General features: G+C 37.4%; 1 protein-coding gene across 6 annotated transcripts in view; it reads right to left on the bottom strand.

Moving 5' to 3' along the window:
• LOC123527381 (low-density lipoprotein receptor-related protein 2-like) overlaps window positions 1–21,476 on the bottom strand; it is a 189,010-nt gene that overhangs the window by 22,212 nt on the left and 145,322 nt on the right. The gene's annotated exons all lie outside the window — the stretch shown is intronic.

Below are 21,476 nucleotides of genomic sequence, written 5' to 3' on the forward strand. Positions count from 1 at the left end.
CAGCAACTGCAGCCACAGAGGGCGCGAAATCATCCTCTACTAGTACAGACACAGAGCGATCTGACCAGAGGGACAGAGTGAGATAAAGCCCCCAGAACAGACAGAGAGAACTTTTCAGATACAGACGTGTCCAGCTAACTTAGCCTAGCTCTTTTCGCATAGACAGTCTGGTTCATTAACGTGCCCGGTGTATAGCACCGAATACACGCGAAGCCGTCTTTCCTGGGAAGAACCAGTACAGGCCTCTAGTTAGGTGGGAGACACTCAAGAGCATCTCAGAAATTTCCAGTGCCTGGACCGGGAGTTTAGACCACACTTTTTTTCTACAGTGTAAGATAGTTATTATTCTATGTTTATAAAACTATACTGAAAAGAGAATGACAGAGTTAGTTTGCAGATGAAGTTGTTAAAACACATTAATTCAGGGAGGGCCTAAATTGTCCACCTGTCATCTTGTAGAATAGCTGTATTATACCAGTATTATCAGAATGATTTGCACTATGTTCATGTGGCAGGAAAAAGTAGGTCACTAGGTCGTGGTGGGTCTTTAAAGGTCCAATACTTACGCCCGAACGAGTATTATATGAAAACCAGAGTTTGTAGCTGAGACTTCATATTTACTGAAAATATGACCCACTGCATCGGATCTGACCAAATAGTCATGAATATGTTCAAGAATAACCAACAAATAAACAAAAACCTTTTGCCTATTTCAAACCGAAAGTATGTTTTGCGACTGCTTATGGACCCGTCGCGCATCTTCGGATTTTTTCGGAAGAATGCTCTGAAACGAGGCTATAATTTATAAATAGATGCAATATATATTATATGCCCCAACGATAACCTCAACATTTTTGTAACTGGTCAAAATGTAAATATTTCTTGCTTGCATACCAATTACAAATTAGCTCAGTGGTAAAGCATACTGATTATGTTCATCAGATCTTTTGCCGTGTGGGTTCGAAACTCATGGCAGTTAATTTCACCCACAAAAACTTCATGAAAATCATTCTTATAATACAGGTAATATACAGCTAAACTACCAGTTTTCAGGTGGACAATTTTAACCCTTCCTGAATAAATGTGTTTTCACAACTTCATCTGCAAACTTATTCAGTCAATCTCTTTTCAGCATAGTTTTAAGAATATAGATGAATAACTATCTTACACTGTAGAAACAAAATGTGATTGAAATTTAACTAAATACACTGATTTATGTACATATTGCTACATTAATTCAATAAAATTTTAAGACATTAAACACATTGTCTTGGCCTAATATATGTCACTGTCAATTTGAAACTTAAATCTTGTATATCTCATATTTTTTATGCAAATCATGTATAATTACCATCATTGAAATATAAAAGAATACAGTTATTTTGTGGCGCGTCTTTAAACGGATATTCGTTTGAATTAATTTTAAAATCACGTGATCACGAAGAATTTCCGACTGATTACGGAAAAGCGATAAACACGAAAGTAGGACAAAAAGACCACCCATGTCAGTCTAAGAAAATACAAAAAAAAATCATTCGTTTCTCTGCTCATGTTCTGACTTCAAGGGAATATTGCATGGCTATCGTAATGTTTTAGTAGTATATTTCAAAATGTGTAGTCTTTTATAAGATTTGTGTTTTTTTATTTGTCTTTATTAGCACCTTTAAAGTTCAGTTTTGCAATATTATTTTCTGAAGAATAATTACAGTTCTTCAGCTCCTCATTTACTACTCTTTCAAATATATCAATGTATTTTATATTAAATTCCATCTAATAGATAGTAATAATAATTGTATCAAATGCTAAGAAATGCAAAAAATTTAGAAGAAAAAGAAAGAGTACCACACTGATCACTCAAGGTCTCAAGCAGACAAGTAAAATGCTTAACTTATTCAAGATTTCAAGCAATAGAAAATAGCAGGAAAACAGCTAGGGAATACATGCTCAAGTGAGCCTGGGTACTCTAGCCCTTGATGCTCCCGTGAGCCTGGGTGCTCGAGCCACTGATGCTCCAGTGAGCCTGGGTGCTCGAGCCAGTGATGCTCCAGTGAGCCTGTGTGCTCAAGCCATTGATGCTCCAGTGAGCCAGGGTGCTCGAGCCATTGATGCTCCAGTGAGCCTGGGTGCTCGAGCCATTGATGCTCCAGTGAGCCTGGGTGCTCGAGCCATTGATGCTCCAGTGAGCCTGGGCGCTCGAGCCATTGATGCTCCAGTGAGCCTGGGCGCTCGAGCCATTGATGCTCCAGTGAGCCTGTGTGCTCGAGCCATTAATGCTCCAGTGAGCCAGGATGCTCGAGTCATTGATGCTCTAGTGAGCCCAGGTGCTCGAGCCATTGATGCTCCAGTGAGCCTGGGTGCTCCCGCCATTGATGCTCCAGTGAGCCTGTGTGCTTGAGCCATTAATGCTCCTGTGAGCCTGGGTGCTCAACCCATTGATGCTCCAGTGAGCCTGTGTGCTTGAGCCATTAATGCTCCTGTGAGCCTGGGTGCTCGAGCCATTGATGCTCCAGTGAGCCTGTGTGCTCGAGCCATTGATGCTCCAGTGAGCCTAGGTGCTCGAGCCATTGATGCTCCAGTGAGCCTGGGTGCTTGAGCCATTGATGCTCCAGTGAGCCTGTGTGCTCGAGCCATTAATGCTCCAGTGAGACTGGGTGCTTGAGCCATTGATGCTCCAGTGAGCCTGGGTACTCGAGCCATTGATGGTCCAGTGAGCCTGGGTGCTCGAGCCACTGATGCTCCAGTGAGCCTGGGTGCTCGAGCCATTGATGCTCCAGTGAGCCTGGGTGCTCGAGCCATTGATGCTCCCTTGAGCCTCGGTGCTTGAGCCATTGATGCTCCCGTGAGCCTGTGTGCTTGAGCCATTGATGCTTCCGTGAGCCTGGGTGCTTGAGCCATTGATGCTTCAGTGAACCTGGGTGCTTGAGCCATTGATGCTCCAGTGAGCCTGGGTGCTTGAGCCACTGATGCTCAAGTGAGCCTGGGTGCTCGAGCCATTGATGCTCAAGTGAGCCTGGGTGCTTGAACCATTGATGCTCAAGTGAACCTGGCTGCTTGAGCCATTGATGCTCCAGTGAGCCTGGGTGCTTGAGCCGTTGACGGTCAAGTGAGCCTGGGTGCTTGAGCTATTGATGCTCAAGTGAGCCTTGGTGCTCGAGCAACTGAGGTGTTTCAGTTAATTTCATTGCCATCTATCATTGGATCAAGTTAAATTAAATTCTCTTCAGTGGTGTTCAAGTTATTGTCTTTAACAAGAGGGTCATGAAGGTCCTGTATTACTCATCAGACCTTTTTCTTACCCCAAATAACCCAGTATTAAATCTGACCTAGATTTAACGAAAACAAACATTTTGACCATGCTCTATGTATCAGGTACAACACGTTTTTTTCTTTATGATTTCCTTGAGAAACCTAGTTTCTGTCCAAAGTTTCAAGCTTTACCTAGATTCTGAGATGATTTCGTGAAGATCAGAGTTAAAATTTGGCTTTTAGTTTTGTAAGTAAGATTTTTTCAAGGAACTGACATAGTGACCTAGTTTTTGATCTCAGATGACCTAGTTTCATGCTCTCCCTTGATTTCGTAAAGACAACACTGTGACAAAGTTTCATAAACACTGAACATCGTGTAGGAAATGTGGCATCTATAGTGTTTATAGCAATGTTTTCAGTTATTTTATCTAGTGAGGTTATATATCATGTGTAATAGACACATGAAACCACACCTTTAAGGCATAGCTAAAATGCTACATCAGATATATCATAATAATGTTAAACCGTATACTGGTAGTGGTTTTAGTTAACAGTTGTATGTTCAGTTTATTTGTTATATCTCCTTTCCGCAGCCTTAACGTACTAGAACGTATTAGCGTCTGATGGCCCTTTCACGCTTCCGTAGAATCAACATTTATTACACGAAACTTATTTTGAAAACATTTCTGAAATGTCTAGGTCTGCAGCTCTCAAATACGGTTATATCTTACATCTGAGGCATATACTGACACTCTCAGACAACATCAAAAATGACATTTTGAGCGATTTGATGAAGTTCCAAAATTATCAATGTACCCTTGGTCCGTTACGGACCCCTGTGGGATTTCTGTTTATTCAGAGCTCAAATATTTTTTCATAGATTAAAAGCTGACATGCCGTACTGAAGCCCAGGTAATTTCAATTCGTAATAAAGTGCTGAAAATTGGCTCCCCAATAGCAAAAAAAAAAAAAAAAAAAAAAAAAGAAGTCCACGCGCATACATTTAGACGGGGTGACCCCTGACTATCTACGAATCAAAATGCGGCTTTCGTTTTCAAATTTAGCATTTCTACTTTCATTTTATTTACTTCCGGAAATAGCTGACGGTCGAGTGACGTCATTTTCTGTGTTGTCAAAAACATCCATATGCCTGGCGAGATTGCATAAATATGTGCTGGCCGTCCTAAGGATATAGTAAAGACTATAAGTAAAAAAACGCAGTGTTTGTCTCTCAAATAATATACAACAAACTGGTGTCAAGGATACCTTGATACCTGATAAGTGACAGTGTTCTTGGCTTCAGATTAGTTTGTTTCAAATCTGATCCAGATTTCACTGAGATAAACAATCAGACAATGTTTAATGAAGATCATATAGAAAAAGTGGCGTAAGAATGTCAATACAGTTTTTAGGCTGGCGATAATCGCCAGACTATTATAACCATATCTCGAGTCTACGCAAAGTTCAAGAGGTGCTGAGACTGGCAACACAAAATTTCTATCATGCGCAATTCAAATAGTTTGCCACGATTGTCAGTTTTGCTAAAGAGATGTATAAAGAATGTTAGATTTACAGGTATCAATAAATGTTTTTGCACAAAGGTAATATAATGATGTTTTTTTTCTTACAAAAAATACTTGAAAGGAAAAGAAATATGACTATAAAGGCGTTGATAATTCCATATTCAAACTTACTAAGTGTTTCTTATGTTTTATTCATTAAGCAGGTAGAATCTAAAGAATCCATGGGTGAAATACACTCTATCTTAAATGAACAAGAATAACCAGTTGCAAATATCGAATCAATCTTGTGAGTAGTACTCCCTACACAGAAAATGGAATCGGTCTGCCTTTTCCGTGACTTTTTTTTTTTCCAAAGAAATTTTATTTTTCATTTTCAATCTTCAAAAAACGACTGATTTGGTGTTGAATTTCAAATCTATTTACGGTTTAAAAAAAAATAATAAAAAATACGTAAAATACATCAGGAAATCCAAATAAGGCATGTAAATTGTACAGATTTCATGTAAAATCCGACTATTGAATTAATAAGATTTCTGGAATTTCCCTTCAGAATCGTGTGAAAATATTCATATTCTTATAGATTTTTTTTTTTTTTTTGGAACCAAGTTTAAGGCCCGTTTATTTGTCACAATATCTATTTACATTACATTACATTTCAATAATATACAAATATCTTGTACTATTTTTAACATGTACATATAGTAGTTGTTGGCCATTTTAAGGAACGTAATGGTTAAAAATAACAATAATATGTTAATAGGTGAGAGAAGGAAAAAAAAAGAACAAAAAAAGAAAAGTAAGAAAACTACCGTGGTATGTAGATTTTGTTGTTTAATTCTTATAGATATTATTATAAAATCATGCATCTTATATATTGAATAAAAAGATACATTTTTTTCGCAAAACTCTCCCATAAAATGTTATTTTCGTAATCCTTCCAGTTTGCCGAATAAAAGGCACGCTATATTTCGCGGGCTTTTGTCACAACAACAACATTGAGCTGTCGACTAGTGTATTTGTCAGAGTTTTAAAGCAAAATCGTAAGTACAGTTGAGACTGCCTTAACGACCCCCTGAATTTAGCGACTCCCTGTCATATGCGACCCTATTTTATGCTCCGGACGCAATTTACTATTAAAAGAGTCTGAATTAAGCAACCCCCTGCCTTACTCGACAAGCGACTGTGAAATCAGGCTCCCGAATCGATATTTAGACCATTTTCAGCGACTTTGAGACGCTCCCTCGCAAGATTTTACACGATAGAGTTACCGTTCTTTATCTCGCGTGAAATTGTTTGAGACGAGAACTTATTTGTTTACAAAAAATGGCTGATGAAAAACATAAAAAAGAACTGTTTTGACATTAGAACAGCGTGTTAAGCACTTGAATTGCTCGATTAGGGAAAACCAGCATATAAAGCCGCCGAAGAATTTGGAGTCGGTGCATAAATTAACTTTATTCCTGGTGAAACAAAAATATGGCGGTATTTAACAGGAAACGACGAAGTAAACACAGCTAGATTAAAGATGCAGTCAATAATCGAATAAATGTCAATGAACAATTAGTACACAAACATATAAATATCATAAACCTCAGTGTGTAAATAGTTCGAATGGAACATTTATATTTTACTTCTCCCCTTTATTTTCTTACCAGATCATGAGCTTAAATTTGTTTCATCAACATCATACGAATAATGCAAATTATTTGAAATTTATATTTTATCAATATGCAATTAAAGAAATAGTATTTAATCATTTTTCACTCCTACCTTAAAAGAGGCCAATCTACAAGCAAATTCGATGAATTGGAATCCCCCGCCGAAAGGGTCAGAGTTGAGGAACGGCAAAAAAATATATCCAGCAAAAAGTTAAGAATGTTACCAAGAAGCAAATAATTTCATTAGTCAAAATCAAATTAAAAGAAAATGAATGGTTTGTTTGGGTGGGGGTGGGGTGAGGATACAACAGTTTACATGTTGATTATAAATATTGATAGAAAACGAAAAATGAAAAAAAAAAAAAAAAAAAAAAAAATTGGGGGGGGGGGGGGGGGGGGGGGGGGCGAGGGGTGATCAAGGTAAGATGGTGACCAGGTGTAGGTACATAACATCACATGTTTATAATAAACGTTCATGGAAAAAAATGAAAGAAGTTTAATGAAATTCTTCCAATTGGTTGCTTTGTTATGTACAGATCTGTGGATTTTTAAACAATTAAAGGGCAATAACCATATGGAAAATTGACCAATCGAAAAAAAACTTGAAGGGCATCATCGCAGTATCTTGGTTCATGTCTATTTCAAGTTTGATGAAATTCTACCTGCTAGTTACTGAGAAATGGCTGCAGACGGACATTTTTCATTAAATCAAGGGCAATAACTCCGAGGGAAATTGACCTATCAAAAAAAAAACTTGACGGGCATCAGCACAGTATCTTGGTTCATGTCTATTTCAAATTTGATGAAATTCTACTTGTTAGTTACTGAGAAATGGCTGCAGACGGACATTTTTTATTAAATCAAGGGCAATAACTCTGAGGGAAATTGACCAATCAAAAAAAAAACTTGACGGGCATCATCGCAGTATGTTGGTTCATGTTTATTTCAAGTTTCATGAAATTCTACCAAGTAGTTACTGAGAAATGGCTGCGGACGGACGGACGGACGGACTGACTGACGGACGGACAACGCCATTTCAATACCCCCCTCCCGATTTCATCGGCGGGGGATAATAAGTATCCGATATTCATGTACTTTAATTGGAAAAATATATGAAACCAGCGTCATCCTGTTAAGTGAGACTGTTTTAAGAGACTCCCTGTCATATGTGACCTTTTTCGTTGCTTCCCAAAGTCGGTCTCTTAAAACAGTCTCGACTGTAATTTTATCAATTTATATTAGCTGTGTACATTATATATTCAGTATGCAGAAATACATTGGCCCGAGGTTATTTTTTTTCTGTTGAGTGCTTTGAAAATCGAATATTATTGCACCGAAGGAAAAGTTCTCCACCAGCCTAGGTCTGCGGCCCTGTGTAAGTGTTAGTTTTTGTAAACTCTGGTAAGAGCGAATATTTTACAGTTATAAATCATTTCAGCATTTCCTGTGAAAATCTACGTTTATGAGAAAAGTTGACTTAAACATAATACTCAACCAAGAAAATGATTTTCTAAGTCCAAAAGGGGCAATAATTATTGCAAAAAGCAGGATGGAGTTATGTTGCTTGCTGTACAGGGTCAGCTTATGATGGTGAACAAGTGTTGCAAGTTTCAAAGCAATAGCTTTGATAGTTTAAGAGAAAAAGTTGACCTAAACATAAAACTTAACCAAGAAATCTGATATTTTCTAAGTCCAAAAGGGGCCATAAATCTTGCAAAAAGCAGGACGGAGTTATGTTTCTTGCTATACAGGGTCAACTTATGATGGTGAACAAGTGTTGCAAGTTTTAAAGCAATAGCTTTGATAGTTTAGGATAAAAGCTGACCTAAACATAAAACTTAACCAAGAAAACTGATTTTCTAAGTCCAAAAGGGGCAATAAATCTTGCAAAAAGCAAGATGGAGTTATGTTTCTTGATGTACAGGGTCTGCTTATGATGGTGAACAAGTATTCCAAGTTTCAAAGCAATAGCTTTGATAGTTTAGGAGAAAAGTTGACCTAAACATAAAACTTAACCAAGAAATCTGATATTTTCTAAGTACAAAAGGGGCCATAAATCTTGCAAAAAGCAAGATGGAGTTATGTTTCTTGCTATACAGGGTCAGCTTATGATGGTGAACAAGTATTCCAAGTTTCAAAGCAATAGCTTTGATAGTTTAGGAGAAAAGCTGACCTAAACATAAAACTTAACCAGGCAACGCCGACGCAGACGCCGACGCCGACAACCGCTCAAGTGATGACAATAACTCATCATTTTTTTTCAAAAAATCAGATGAGCTAAAAATGTTGCATGCCAAAGCTCATTTCAGCTTATGCTTATTAATGGGCCGCCAACTATCATATTACTGTCCTGTCTGTCACTCTCCTGTGATAAGCAAATAATTTTCATGGTTTTGGTATCAGCCTTTAGTCAACTTACCAATTTAAGGATTGATAGTTTCTTAGTTCTTATATATTTCAGTAAAAAGAAAAAAATACTCTTAAAACATAGTTGAATTGGTGCTACAGGTGGGATTTTAACCTTTGCACTAAAGTATTGCCTATTGATTAGAAACTGATAAAGTGAAGTATTGCTCACCTATATTATTAGGCACCAAATAATAAATGATGGCCTTCTTACTGGGCATTCTTGTGTAAAGTCATTTGGATGCATATAATGTTAGCAGCAAAAGTCAAAATTGTGCGAGGTCTTCTGCTGGCACTTATACCAAGAACCTCAGTGTTTACGTTTCTGATGTAGATTATCTTACTGATGCATTTAGTTTTATACTTGTCATAAATGGTTTTGTCTAAATAGTATTATTTAGCCTTTATTCTCACTCAATTTGATAGTGTACATAGCTAGAAACTGCACTCAAAGGCTTAATCTTTAATCTGATATTGTTCTTTGTTTCATGTAGAACAACTGCATGACTAATCCATGTATATCAGGTTGTTGGTAATGTCAAGATTTTTTTTCTCATAAGGCTTAATTTTGAAATTCTATATAGTAACTATTTGAACACTGATATCTACACAAGTGTATAAACTTTAAGAGATTGTGTATCAATTGAACTTGGAGTTGAACATAATCAGTATTTGAACAAACTGACGATTTGAACTTGGAGATGAACAAAACAAGTATTTGAACTTTGAGATGAACTAAACAAATATTTAAACTTGCATATTAACAAAATAAATATCTGATCTCAGACAGTTACAAAGTATTTATTTGAACTTTGATTTTAAAAAATGAAGACATTTGAGTTTGGGAATTAAATTAAATTAAATATGTATATAAATGAGAACTTTGGGAGATAAACTAGATACATAATTGAACTTGAGAGTTGATGAAAAAACAATTTTGATGGTCATGAAACAGAATAGATGTAAAAGCTTGAAGATGAGCTTTTCTTTGGTTTCATCTGCGAGCTTTCACCAGGCAGCAGATTGCTTACCTTCACTTGCTAGAGGGAGACAGTGTGTCCTCAACTGTACCATATTTCTGGTAAGGGTTGAACATTTTGGTATGGTCACAGATATAACAAGAGCTGTCCGTAAGACAGCACGCTCAACTTTTCTCAGTGCTTGACTCTGAATTTGAGCTGTGCCAGTAAAAAAAAAATCCATATTAAAAAGGGGCATAACTCTGTTAAAATTCAAATTACAGTTATGAGAACTGTGTCTCTGTGTGTAGACTTTGATAGTAAATAACTATTTTGAGTTTCAAGTCAAAAGCTTTAATAGTAACAGAGATATTTGACTTTATCAAAAATTTTAACAAAAAAATCTCAAGTTAAAAGGGGCATAATTCTGTCAATATTCAAACCAGAGTTATGGGGATTGTTTCTCCTGGTGTAGACTTTGATGGTAAATAAGTATTTTAAGTTTCAAGTCAAAAGCTTTGATAGTAACAGAGATATCTGACTTTATCAAAAACTTTAACTAAAAATTCTAAGTTAAAAAAGGGCATAATTCTGTCAAAATTAACTTCAGTAAGTAAAGATTTTAAGTTTCAAGTCAATAGCTTTGATAGTAACAGAGATATTTGACTTTATCAAAAACTTTAACCAAAAATTCTAAGTTAAAAAGGGGCATAATTCTGTCAAAATTGAAATCAGAGTTATGGGGATTGTTTCTCCTGGTGTAGACTTTGATAGTAAATAAGTATTTTAAGTTTCAAGTCAATAACTTTGATAGTAACAGAGATATTTGACTTTATCAAAAACTTTAACCAACGGCGACGGCGACGGCGACGCCGGGGCGAGTGCAATAGCTCTACATTTTCTTCGAAAAGTCGAGCTAAAAAGGCATGATTTGGATGAGATTTTACATGAAGGCAGTCAGTTCTATTGTAAACTTTATGATCATCCCAACATACATGTATGTAATGATTTGACAGGATTAATAGATCCTTCAATGATTTCTGGTTTTATCAAATATAAACGTAAGATTTTCAACATTCAACTGAAGGGTTCTTTTTCTGGAGCGACTGAACCAACTTCTTTGATAGATGAGCAAAATTACCTCAGCTTGGAGATGGCATTTATGAGAGGTTGCTTGAAAGTTGCCAATTTTATACTGGTATTTAGTGGATTTTCCATTGCCATTCATTACAATGAAGTCAATTTCTATATTTTTGACAGTCACTCGCGAGATGCAAGTGGAATGAGTCATTCCGATGGGACCTGCGTTTTAGGGGTTGTCTGTTCCCTTCAAGAATTGTGCTGTTATACGAAATCTTGCAAAATCACTTGGTCACAGTCATAGTGTTCAGTTTGATCTGCATGCCTTTTCCTTTGTAAGATGTCAGCATGCAAGAAACGCAGCCATTGAAATTAAGGACCTTGACAGAAAACGCAAAACAAACAATGATTTCCAGTTTTGTAAACAGCCGAGAATAGATAAACTGTTAAAAGGAAGAGATTGTTCAGTTTTTTTAGATGACAGATATATAAGCAGTTCAGATACTGGGATAGTCTTGCAGGACATGTTCAAATCTTTGACTTCTGTTGGTCCCAATTATGTCTGTTCTTGTTGTACACAGATATTTTTCAAACACTCCGTGCAAGAAACATCTAAACTTAAGATGCAGACCTATTCAAAAGCCAAACAGTTTCTTACTGGTTATCATTGTGTTAGTGGCAAGGAGTGGTTATGTCGGTTGTGCCTATATTACATAAGGACCAATAAAACTCCAAAAATGTGGATTTATAATGGATTACAATTCCCACAAAAACCAAAGGAACTTGAACTTACAAATCTGGAAGAAAGACTGGTTACACCAAGACTGCCATTTATGCAGTTACGTGAAATGCCAAGAGGTGGCCAGGTAAACCTTAAAGGGAACATAGTTAATGTTCCAGCTGATGTAAATAGCACGATAAAGTATCTTCCTAGAATGATCGGTGATGATGAGACAATTATGTTGAAGCTCAAACGAAAAGTTATCATACAAACACCATGTTGCATTTGAAAACGTAAGACCAAATAGGGTATTTGGTGCCGCTAAATGGTTGGTTAGCAACAGCAGGTTGTTTCAAAATGAGGGTATTGAAGTAAATGAAACGTGACTTCAACATCCTGGTTGCGAAAGACAGATTTCAGGTGATGAAATGGAATGTCCATCAGACACACATAATGCTATAGATAGTGACAACTGGACAGAAGATGAAAATTTCAATGACAGCCCCACTGGTAATCTTGATACCTTGTTGCAGTCTGCTGATTTCAGGGAGTTTAACCAAATTTTCTCTGTTGCACCGGCAGAAGGTAATACTGCATTGAGTCTATTCCAGGATTACCACTCTGAGGTGCTTTCATTTCCCTCAATTTATTGTGGCCAGAAGCGAACGGATAATTCAGAACGCCATATTCCATTGCTTTACAGTGACGTATGTAAGTGGGAATTGAGAAATGTTGACAGAAGAGTTCCTCTGTCTATTCCAAACATATTCTACAAATTGAAAATTGTTTTTTTTTAGTTGGGTTTAACGTTGCACCGACACAATTTTAGGTCATATGGCAACTTTCCAGCTTTAATGGTGGAGGAAGACCCCAGGTGCCCCTCCGTGCACAATTTCATCACGAGCGGGCACCTGGGTAGAACCACCGACCTTCCGTAAGCCAGCTGGATGGCTTCCTCACGTGAAGAATTCCAGCCCCAAATGAGGTTTCAAACCCACATCGATGAGGGGCAAATGGTTTGAAGTCAACAACTCTAACCACTCGGCCACGGAGGCCCCTAGCAAACTGAAAAGACTTCAAATAAAACAAACAAAAGACAAAGTAACACTTGCTATGAGGAAATGTAAAACTAACGGGAAAAGGTACACAGCTGGAGAAATTCTATCTTCTGGGTTTGTAGATAAATTGACAATGCAAGATGATGGTTACCGTGTTCTCAGAACAATACGTGGTTCTCCACCATTTTGGGAGCAAGCAAAACGCGAGCTGTTTGCAATGGTCCGTCAACTTGGTATTCCAACGTGGTTTTGCTTCTTCTCCGCAGCAGAAACCAAATGGGAACCTTTGCTGTTATCATTATCAAAACTTGTTAATGGTAAGGATCTTACCAGTGACCAAACTGAGCGCTTAAATTGGCAAGAAAAATGCTTGCTTATAAAGTCTGACCCTGTTACCTGTGCTCGCTATTTTGACTTTCGTGTACAGACATTCATAAAAAATGTTTTGTACCATTCATCAAATCCTATTGGTAAACTTCTCGATCATTTTTACAGAGTAGAATTTCAGCAAAGAGGTTCTCCTCATATTCATATGCTGGCTCGGGTAAAAAATGCTCCAGAGCATGGTATTTCAGCAAGTTCAGAGGTAACCGGTTTTGTTGATAAATATGTTACTTGTCACAAAGATGACTCAATACCTACACTGATAAATTACCAGACACACAGGCATGCAAAAACCTGTAGAAAGAAAGGTAAAGCTGTTTGTCGTTTTCACTTTCCACTACCTCCAATGCCTGAAACGATGATCCTGACCCCACTTGAGAAAGATAATGAAATTTCTTCTGAGTATTTGGAAAGGTTTCAAAAAATCTCTGAGGCTCTCAATACTGTCAGCAGTGCTGACTGTGAATGGTCATTTCAAGAATTTTTAGAAACACTCGATATGACGAAAGAAGAGTATATCTTAGCAATACGTGCCAGTTTGCGAAAAACTACTCTCTTTTTAAAGAGGAAAGTATCAGAGTGCAGAATCAATAACTATAACAGAACACTGATAACTTGCTGGGAGGCAAATATCGACATTCAGTATATACTTGATCCCTATTCATGTGTTTCCTACATTGTGTCCTACATTTCAAAAGGTCAGAGAAGACTTTCCAACTTGCTTTTAGATGCATGCTTGGAATCTAAAGAAGCTGACAGTGACATTAGGCAGCAAGTTAGACGTACTGGTAATCAGTTCCTTTCCAGTGTAGAAATTGGTGCACAAGAAGCAGTTTACCTTGTCTTACAAATTCCCCTCCGACGTTGTACAAGAGATATTGTTTTTGTAGACACAAACAAGCCTGAAGCAAGAACTGCATTGTTAAAATCTTTTTCTGAGCTGAAAGAGCTACCCTCTACTTTAAACAACATCAAAATGGACAACACTTTGAAGCGATACAAACGAAGACCCAAAATCCTAGAGCAGCTTTGTTATGCTGATTTTGCTTGCTGGTACATGCTATGCAAGAAAAGTAAGACAAAAATTGTCCATACTACAAATGAAAATGCTGCAGAATTACCAGAAGAAGAGTACGAGCATGATCTTAATGATGATATAGAGGAAATTGAGGAAACAGATGGAGGTGTTGTCAAATTTCCATGTGGCTTAACCATGAAAAGAAGACTAAAGCAAAAGGTTATGTACTGTCATTTAACAGCTTTGAACAAAGATAAAGAGGAACATTTCCGGGAACAAATCATGCTGTACACTCCATGGCGCGACGAAGAAAGAGATTTGATAAGTACATATTGTTCTTATGAAGAAAGGTACAGCTCTGACATAAGCTTGATTGAGAAAAATAGAGCCAACTATGTGAGAGTAGATAGTGATGCTTTTGAAAAAATTGTAGATCAAGCTAGACTTGTGGGAGGAGATGATGTCATCTTTGATGTAAGTGTAGAGACACAACATCAAGAAATGATAGATTTCTCAGAAGGCATATCTGTGTCTGAGCAATTTGGTTGCTTTGACCCAAGTACAAGCAATACAGAAACAGCATATGATATTGGTGAAGAGTTGGGCATAGCCAGAAAATCTGTAGTGAATGCAATTGAACCTTGTAAAGAGATGGACAATGTTAAATATTTGAAATCTGTTAACAACTTAACAAGCAGCGAAAGACATTTTTCTATCAAATTCTACATTTAACAAGAGGGTCATGATGACCCTGGATTGCCCAGAGTAATATGAGCTACATGTTTCAAATGTCAAACTGATGATTTTTAGAATTTTTTTTGAAGATTTTCTGATGTACAATCAAGTAACCCCTGGGGCGGGGCCAAGTTTACCCCGGGGGGTCATGAATGGAACAAAGTTTGTAGAAGTCTACTAGGCAATGTAACATATCAAATATCTAAGATCTAGGCCTTCTGGTTTATTTTTAGCAAATTTATGAAGATTTCCCTATATACAATCAAGTAACCCCATGGGGCGGGGTAAATTTGACCCTGGGTATCCAGATTTGAATTTTTTTTGTAGAAGTCTACTAGGCAATGCTACACGTCAAATATCTAAGACCTAGGCCTTCTGGTTTATTTTTAGAAAATTTTTGAAGATTTTCCTATGTAAAATCAAGTGACCCCATGGGGCGGGGTCAATTTGACCCTGGGGGTCATGATTTGAAAGTTTTTTGTAGAAGTCTACTAGGCAATGCTACACGTCAAATATCTAAGATCTAGGCCTTTTGGTTTATTTTTAGAAATTTTTTGAAGATTTTCCTATGTAAAATCAAGTGACCCCTGGGATGGGGTCAATTTTGACCCCGGGGGTCATGATTTGAACAGATTTTGTAGAGGTCCACTAGGCAATGCTACACGTGAAATATCTAAGCTGTAGGCCTTCTGGTTTATTTTTAGAAAATTTTTGAAGATTTTTATATGTACAATCAAGTAACCCCATTGGGCGGAGTCAATTTGATCCCGGAGGTTATGATTTGAACAAATTTTGTAGAAGTCTACTAGGCAATGCTACATGTTAAATATCTAAGATCTAGGCCTTCTGGTTTATTTCTAGAAATTTTTTGAAGATTTTCCTATGTAAAATCATGTGACCTGTGGGGCGGGGTCAATTTTGACCCTGGGGGTCATGATTTGAACAAATTTTGTAGAGGTCCACTAGGCAATGCTACACGTGAAATATCTAAGCTCTAGGCCTTCTGTTTATTTTTAGAAATTTTTTGAAGATTTTCCTATGTAAAATCAAGTGACCCCTGGGGCGGGGTCAATTTTGACCCCGGGTCATGATTTGAACAACTTTAGTAGAGGTCCTCTAGGCAATGCTACATGTCAAATATCTAAGCTCTAGGGCTTCTGGTTTTTGAGAAGAAGATTTTTTAAGATTTTCCTATGTAAAATCAAGTGACCCCTAGGGCGGGGTCAATTTTGACCCCGGGGTTATGATTTGAACAAACTTGGTAGAGGTCCACTAGGCAATGCTTCACACCAAATATCTAAGCTCTAGGGCTTCTGGTTTTTGAGAAGAAGATTTTTAAAGTTTTTCCTTTCTGTTGCCATGGCAACCAGAGTTCTGCATGGAATTCAATTCTTTGAACAATTTTTAAAGAAGACCATCCAAGGAACATCCCTGTGAAGTTTCATCAAAATTAGCCTGTTGGTTTAGGAGGAGATGTTGTTTAAAGGCAAGTGTGGGCGGACGGACGGACGCCGGACGGTGAGCGATCACAATAGCTCACCTTGAGCACTTTGTGCTCTGGTGAGCTAATAAAAATTGACCAGCTCCTATTTCACACGTTCTTATCTGATGGTGCAGGCAATGGAAAAAGTGTAGTTGTAAAGGTTCCCAAACAAGCCATCTTGAAATACTTAAAACACAGAAGCAATGCTGATCCTAGCACAGAGAAAGTCCTCCTTCGTGCAACAACTGGTAAGGCAGCCCACAACATTGGTGGCAGCACTATACATTCGGTCTTTTGTATACCAGTCAGTCAGGGTTTTCACTTTAAACCATTAGATATGCAACAATTGAACACACTGAGAGCACGCTTGCATGACTTGAAGGTTGTTATTATTGATGAAATTTCAATGGTTGGCAGAAACATGTTAAATTTCATTAATCTGAGACTGCAGGAATTAATGAGTTCCTCAAAACCATTTGGAAATGTAAGTCTTCTTGCTGTTCGTGATCTCTTTCAGTTGAAGCCTGTAATGGATTCTTGGTTGTTTTCCCAGTTCTACAAAACTGCTCAAATGCATTGTATTGCAACAAACTTGTGGGTTGATTTGTTTGATTTCTTTGAGCTTACTGAGGTTATGAGACAGAAAGATGATAAAGAATTTGCACTGTTACTAAACAGACTAAGAGAAGGCAAGCAGACACCCCAAGACATTGAAACTTTGAGAGGAAGGTGCATTGATAAAACAGACATTGCGTATGAGGAGTGTGTATCCAAGCCGCACCTTTTTTGCAAAAAAATGATGCTTTAAATCATAATGCTTGCATGGTTTCTAAAATACCCCAGTCTGAGACTGTTGAAATAACAGCTATTGATGCAGTTTCTGGTAACTTGAGTTCTGCATTGCATAAAACAGTTCTATCAAAGGTGCCAACAGATTCAAGCAGAACAATGAATCTTGACAATAAACTTGTACTTGGTGTAGGTGTTCCATGTGATATTTGTTTAAATATTGATGTAGATGATGGACTAACAAATGGTGCTTCTTGTGTCAGCAAGAAATTTGACTTCAGAGTTCCTGATTCAAATACAAGTAGTATTGTTTGGGTCTTGTTTGAGGATGGGTCAATTGGCTCATGTTGGCATACAAAAGATAAGCATTTGTATAATGCAGATATAGATTTAACCTGGACACACGTTTTTGAAACAACTAGGCAGTTCACTGTTCAGTATTACAAGACATACCTTGTGATTCGCCGCCAATTTCCGCTCAAGTTATCAGCAGGTAAAACTATCAATAAAGCTCAAGGTTCAACAATGGCAAGTGCTGTCATGCATTTTGGTAACAGAAAAGTTGATCATATTCATTATGTTGGCTTAAGTAGGGTGACTAACATTTCTGGTGTGCATATTTTACATTTGAATAGTGACAAAATCTGTGTATCGCCAGAGGTGGAAGAAGAAATGGCAAGACTATGTTCTGAGAGGCTGTTGCAATCTTCTGTCACTAAGCTAGATTGTTGGCATGCAAGTATGTGTAACTTCATCATATGCTTCCAGAATTGTAGGTCTTTGGCAAAACACATAGATGATATTAGGCTAGAAAGCAATATCCTGAATGCAGACATACTTGGATTAGTTGAGACTAGAGCCCATGACCCAAGAAAATGCATGTCTAGCTACAAAATAGATGATTTTGAAATTCAAAGTTCCACATCTGAGTTGGCTGCACATGGCATAGCAGTGTACCATAGAGTTGATGTAGGATGCATTTCCTTCCATACTTTGTGTAAAATTGAGTGTGCCCTTGTACGCACACCTCTGAATGTAGTTGTGTGTTTCATATATTGCCCCCCAAGAGAAGCTACCCTTGCAAACTACACAAACTTTATAAAAGATCTGCTTAGATTAGTGAATAGCATTCATAAGAACTGTAAGCTTCTGTTAATTGGAGATTTCAATGTTGACTATGCAAATGATGGGGGTATACCAAAACTCTTTCTAAAACAGTATAAGCTCAAGCAGCTTGTAACCACGGTAACAACAGACTACGGCTCCTGTTTGGATCATATTTATGTGATGATCGTCCGGTGACTTATGGCAGTCTAGTCATACTATTCTGATCACAAACCATTGTACTTAGTACTAAGGTCCAGGTAGTTCTGACTACTTGTCAGCTTGTATTGTTTTATAGATCTTGGTGCTATTAAATCTTGGGAGTCTTTTTATCTTTAGTATTATTTTAGTTCAGCTTAAACCAATGCTAGCAGTGTTACATGTTTCATTACCTCTCCTAAACTTAGAAATAAATGTTGTATGTTTGTTGATGTTGAAGTTAAGTGTACAGATATAAGTAGGGGTCAAATTGCATAAGATGGCCCAGTAGATACATGTAGAAATATTTGAATCCTGTCCCTTAATAGAAAATGTAGAGCAACCTTATCCTACCAAATAATAATCAAATAATTAAAATGGAGACTTCATTTTAAAAGAGCAGGTCTGATTATTGTACCAAGACTCAGAAAATCTATGCCCTTTTCAGCTCACCTGATCAATGCTCTGGTAAGTTTCTGTGATTTCTCAATGTCTGGTGTCCATCACCTGTCTGTCTGTCTGTCGTCAATTTTGTCAGAATTTACCTTGATGAAATCTAGGCCAAGTTCCTAAATGGGTCTTCTACAGAATGACTGCCGTGATGAAATCTATGTCAGATTCGAATATGGGTCATATGGGGTCAAAAACTCTGTCCCAAGGTCAAATCAATGAAAACGTTTAGTATGCGCTAAGAGTTGTATTTTTTAATTGAGGTTCATTAAATTTTTTCAGAATGATTGCTTTGATCAAATCTAGGTCAAGTTTGAATGTTGGTCATCTTGGTTCAAAAACTATGTTGGTCAGCTTGGTTCAAAAATTAGATCAAATTGAAGAAAATGCTTGTTAATACTTATGAGACCACATTTTTGGTCCAATCTTAATAAAAACTGGTCAGAATATTTGTTTAAATGAAGTCACTAGGTCAAACATGTTCACACTGTTATGGTGTGTTTCTAAGGTGAGTAACCTAGGCCCATCTTGGCCTTCTTGTTCATAGGATAGATATGTTGGACTTGCTCATGTATCTGCTTACCATAATCAGCCAGATATAGGTCGCACTCGTGTATAGAACGCAGCGAAAAAATATCAGTAGAATTATACCCACTTATCACTTATCCGAATTTATGTTTGTCCGAAATTTGCTTTAGTTTCTACGAACTCGCCGGTTTTTGCTAAATCATTGTCGATATTTTTGCATGTTGTGCAAGTATTTAAATTGAAAAGCATAAACTCTGTGTAAGCACTTAACTGCACTTTGGCACATGGCGGTAAAATGACGTAATTTTAAGACTGGTTTGCAAATTGTTTTGGACATTACGGATCAGTGACTATGATCATATTGGCTCAGTCTAAAATCTCGCATGCATATTTACAATTGCCTCCAGATTGATTAAACGGTTAATTGTTTGCAGATTGTGACAGTAGCTAGGTGTAAGATAATAAATGCCTCGGGCATGAATTTCTCGCTCAAGAGGAATATAGACAACTATCAAAATTATGTTTGAAGGCTAGATAATCAATTTCCGGGCTACCTGATATGGAGTTTCCAAGTATTTTAAAGCAAAATGTGTGAAAACACGCTGGGAAAGTTTTACACAGGTCTTGTTAAAAACTTAATGATCAGTTACAGAAATGCATTGTAAAATATATTTTAATGAAAAACAGCATTTATTTATCTGAAGATTTTAGGTGAGCTCTAAATTTTTCATTTTCCTATACAAAAGTAATTTAAGACGGCGGGTCCCGATATCGGCTATTAGCTATGCCCGAGTCATTGGTATTTACTCCCCTTGTATTCTCTTCAATAAACCTACTTTTGACTTAAATTTTTCAGGGGGCAGGTTCAAGCCCCACTGGGACCAAATTTTTTCCCCTTATATTCTTTTTTTTTCTAGTAAGCTTTTACTATTTTCAGGAATTATTGATTTATTGTACAAAAGTGAAAATTTTTCAAGTGATTTCTTTCTGTTCAAAGTGAATTTACCTCTGAAACGGAAGGGGGCAGAGTTAGACATCTTTAAAAATACTGAGTTACATGCAGTAACAAGAGCACCGCCAAGCGGGGCAAATACACCCAAAGGGTTACACCAGAGGATGGGAGCAAAATTTAGGACAGGAACAACTAAAAGAAGAAATTAAAAAAAAATTCTAAGTCCACAAAAAAATTCTTACCAGGTAAAGTTATGTCAAAATACATCTAAAAATTGGATGTACCATACATGTTGTACCACAGAAAAGTGGTCTCGGTTTTTCCCTACAGCCAAAAATAAAAAAGTTTCAAAATTAGTTATTTATAGTAACAAAAAAGGGAAGTAATACAAAAAAAAAATTGTTGTAAGAGAACAAAAAAGGGATCTTCCAAATAAAAACAAGAGCACTGCAATGCAGAGCAATATACACAAAGCAAATTCATATATGACCTTTGACCCCTAAGTGTGACCTTGACCTTGAAGGGAGTCATCCAAAACATGCGCTCTGCATGTCGCCTCAGTGTGGTGAACATTTGTGCCAAGTTTCTTTGAAATCCTTCAAGCAGTTCAAGAGGTACAGAGCAGACAAAGCAAAGTCATATATGACCTTTCACTCCTAAGTGTGACCTTGACCTTGACTTTGAAGTTAGTCATCTGAAACAAGCGCTCTGCACGTCGTCTCAGTGTGGTGAACATTTGTGCCAAGTTTCTTTGAAATCCTTCAAGCAGTTCAAGAGTTACAGAGCAGACACAGCAAAGTCATATATGACCTTTCACTCCTAAGTGTGACCTTGACCTTGAAGCTAGTCATCCGAAACAAGAGCTCTGCACGTCGTCTCAGTGTGGTAAACATTTGTGCCAAGTTTCTTTGAAATCCTTCAAGCAGTTCAAGAGCAGACACGAAACACACTCATATGACCTTTGACCCCTAAGTGTGACCTTGACCTTGAAGCTAGTCATCCGAATCAAGCGCTCTGCACGTCGTCTCCATGTGGTGAACATTTGTGTCAAGTTTCTTTGAAATCCTTCAAGGGGTTCAAGAGTTACAGAGCGGACATGAAATTGCCAACGGACGGACAGACAGACGGACACCGGCGTCATAACATAATACGTCCCTTCGGGCGTATAAAAATTCTCTATTTTG

Source organism: Mercenaria mercenaria, chromosome 14 (genome assembly GCF_021730395.1).
Source record: "Mercenaria mercenaria strain notata chromosome 14, MADL_Memer_1, whole genome shotgun sequence".
In the NCBI taxonomy this organism is placed as follows: domain Eukaryota; kingdom Metazoa; phylum Mollusca; class Bivalvia; order Venerida; family Veneridae; genus Mercenaria; species Mercenaria mercenaria.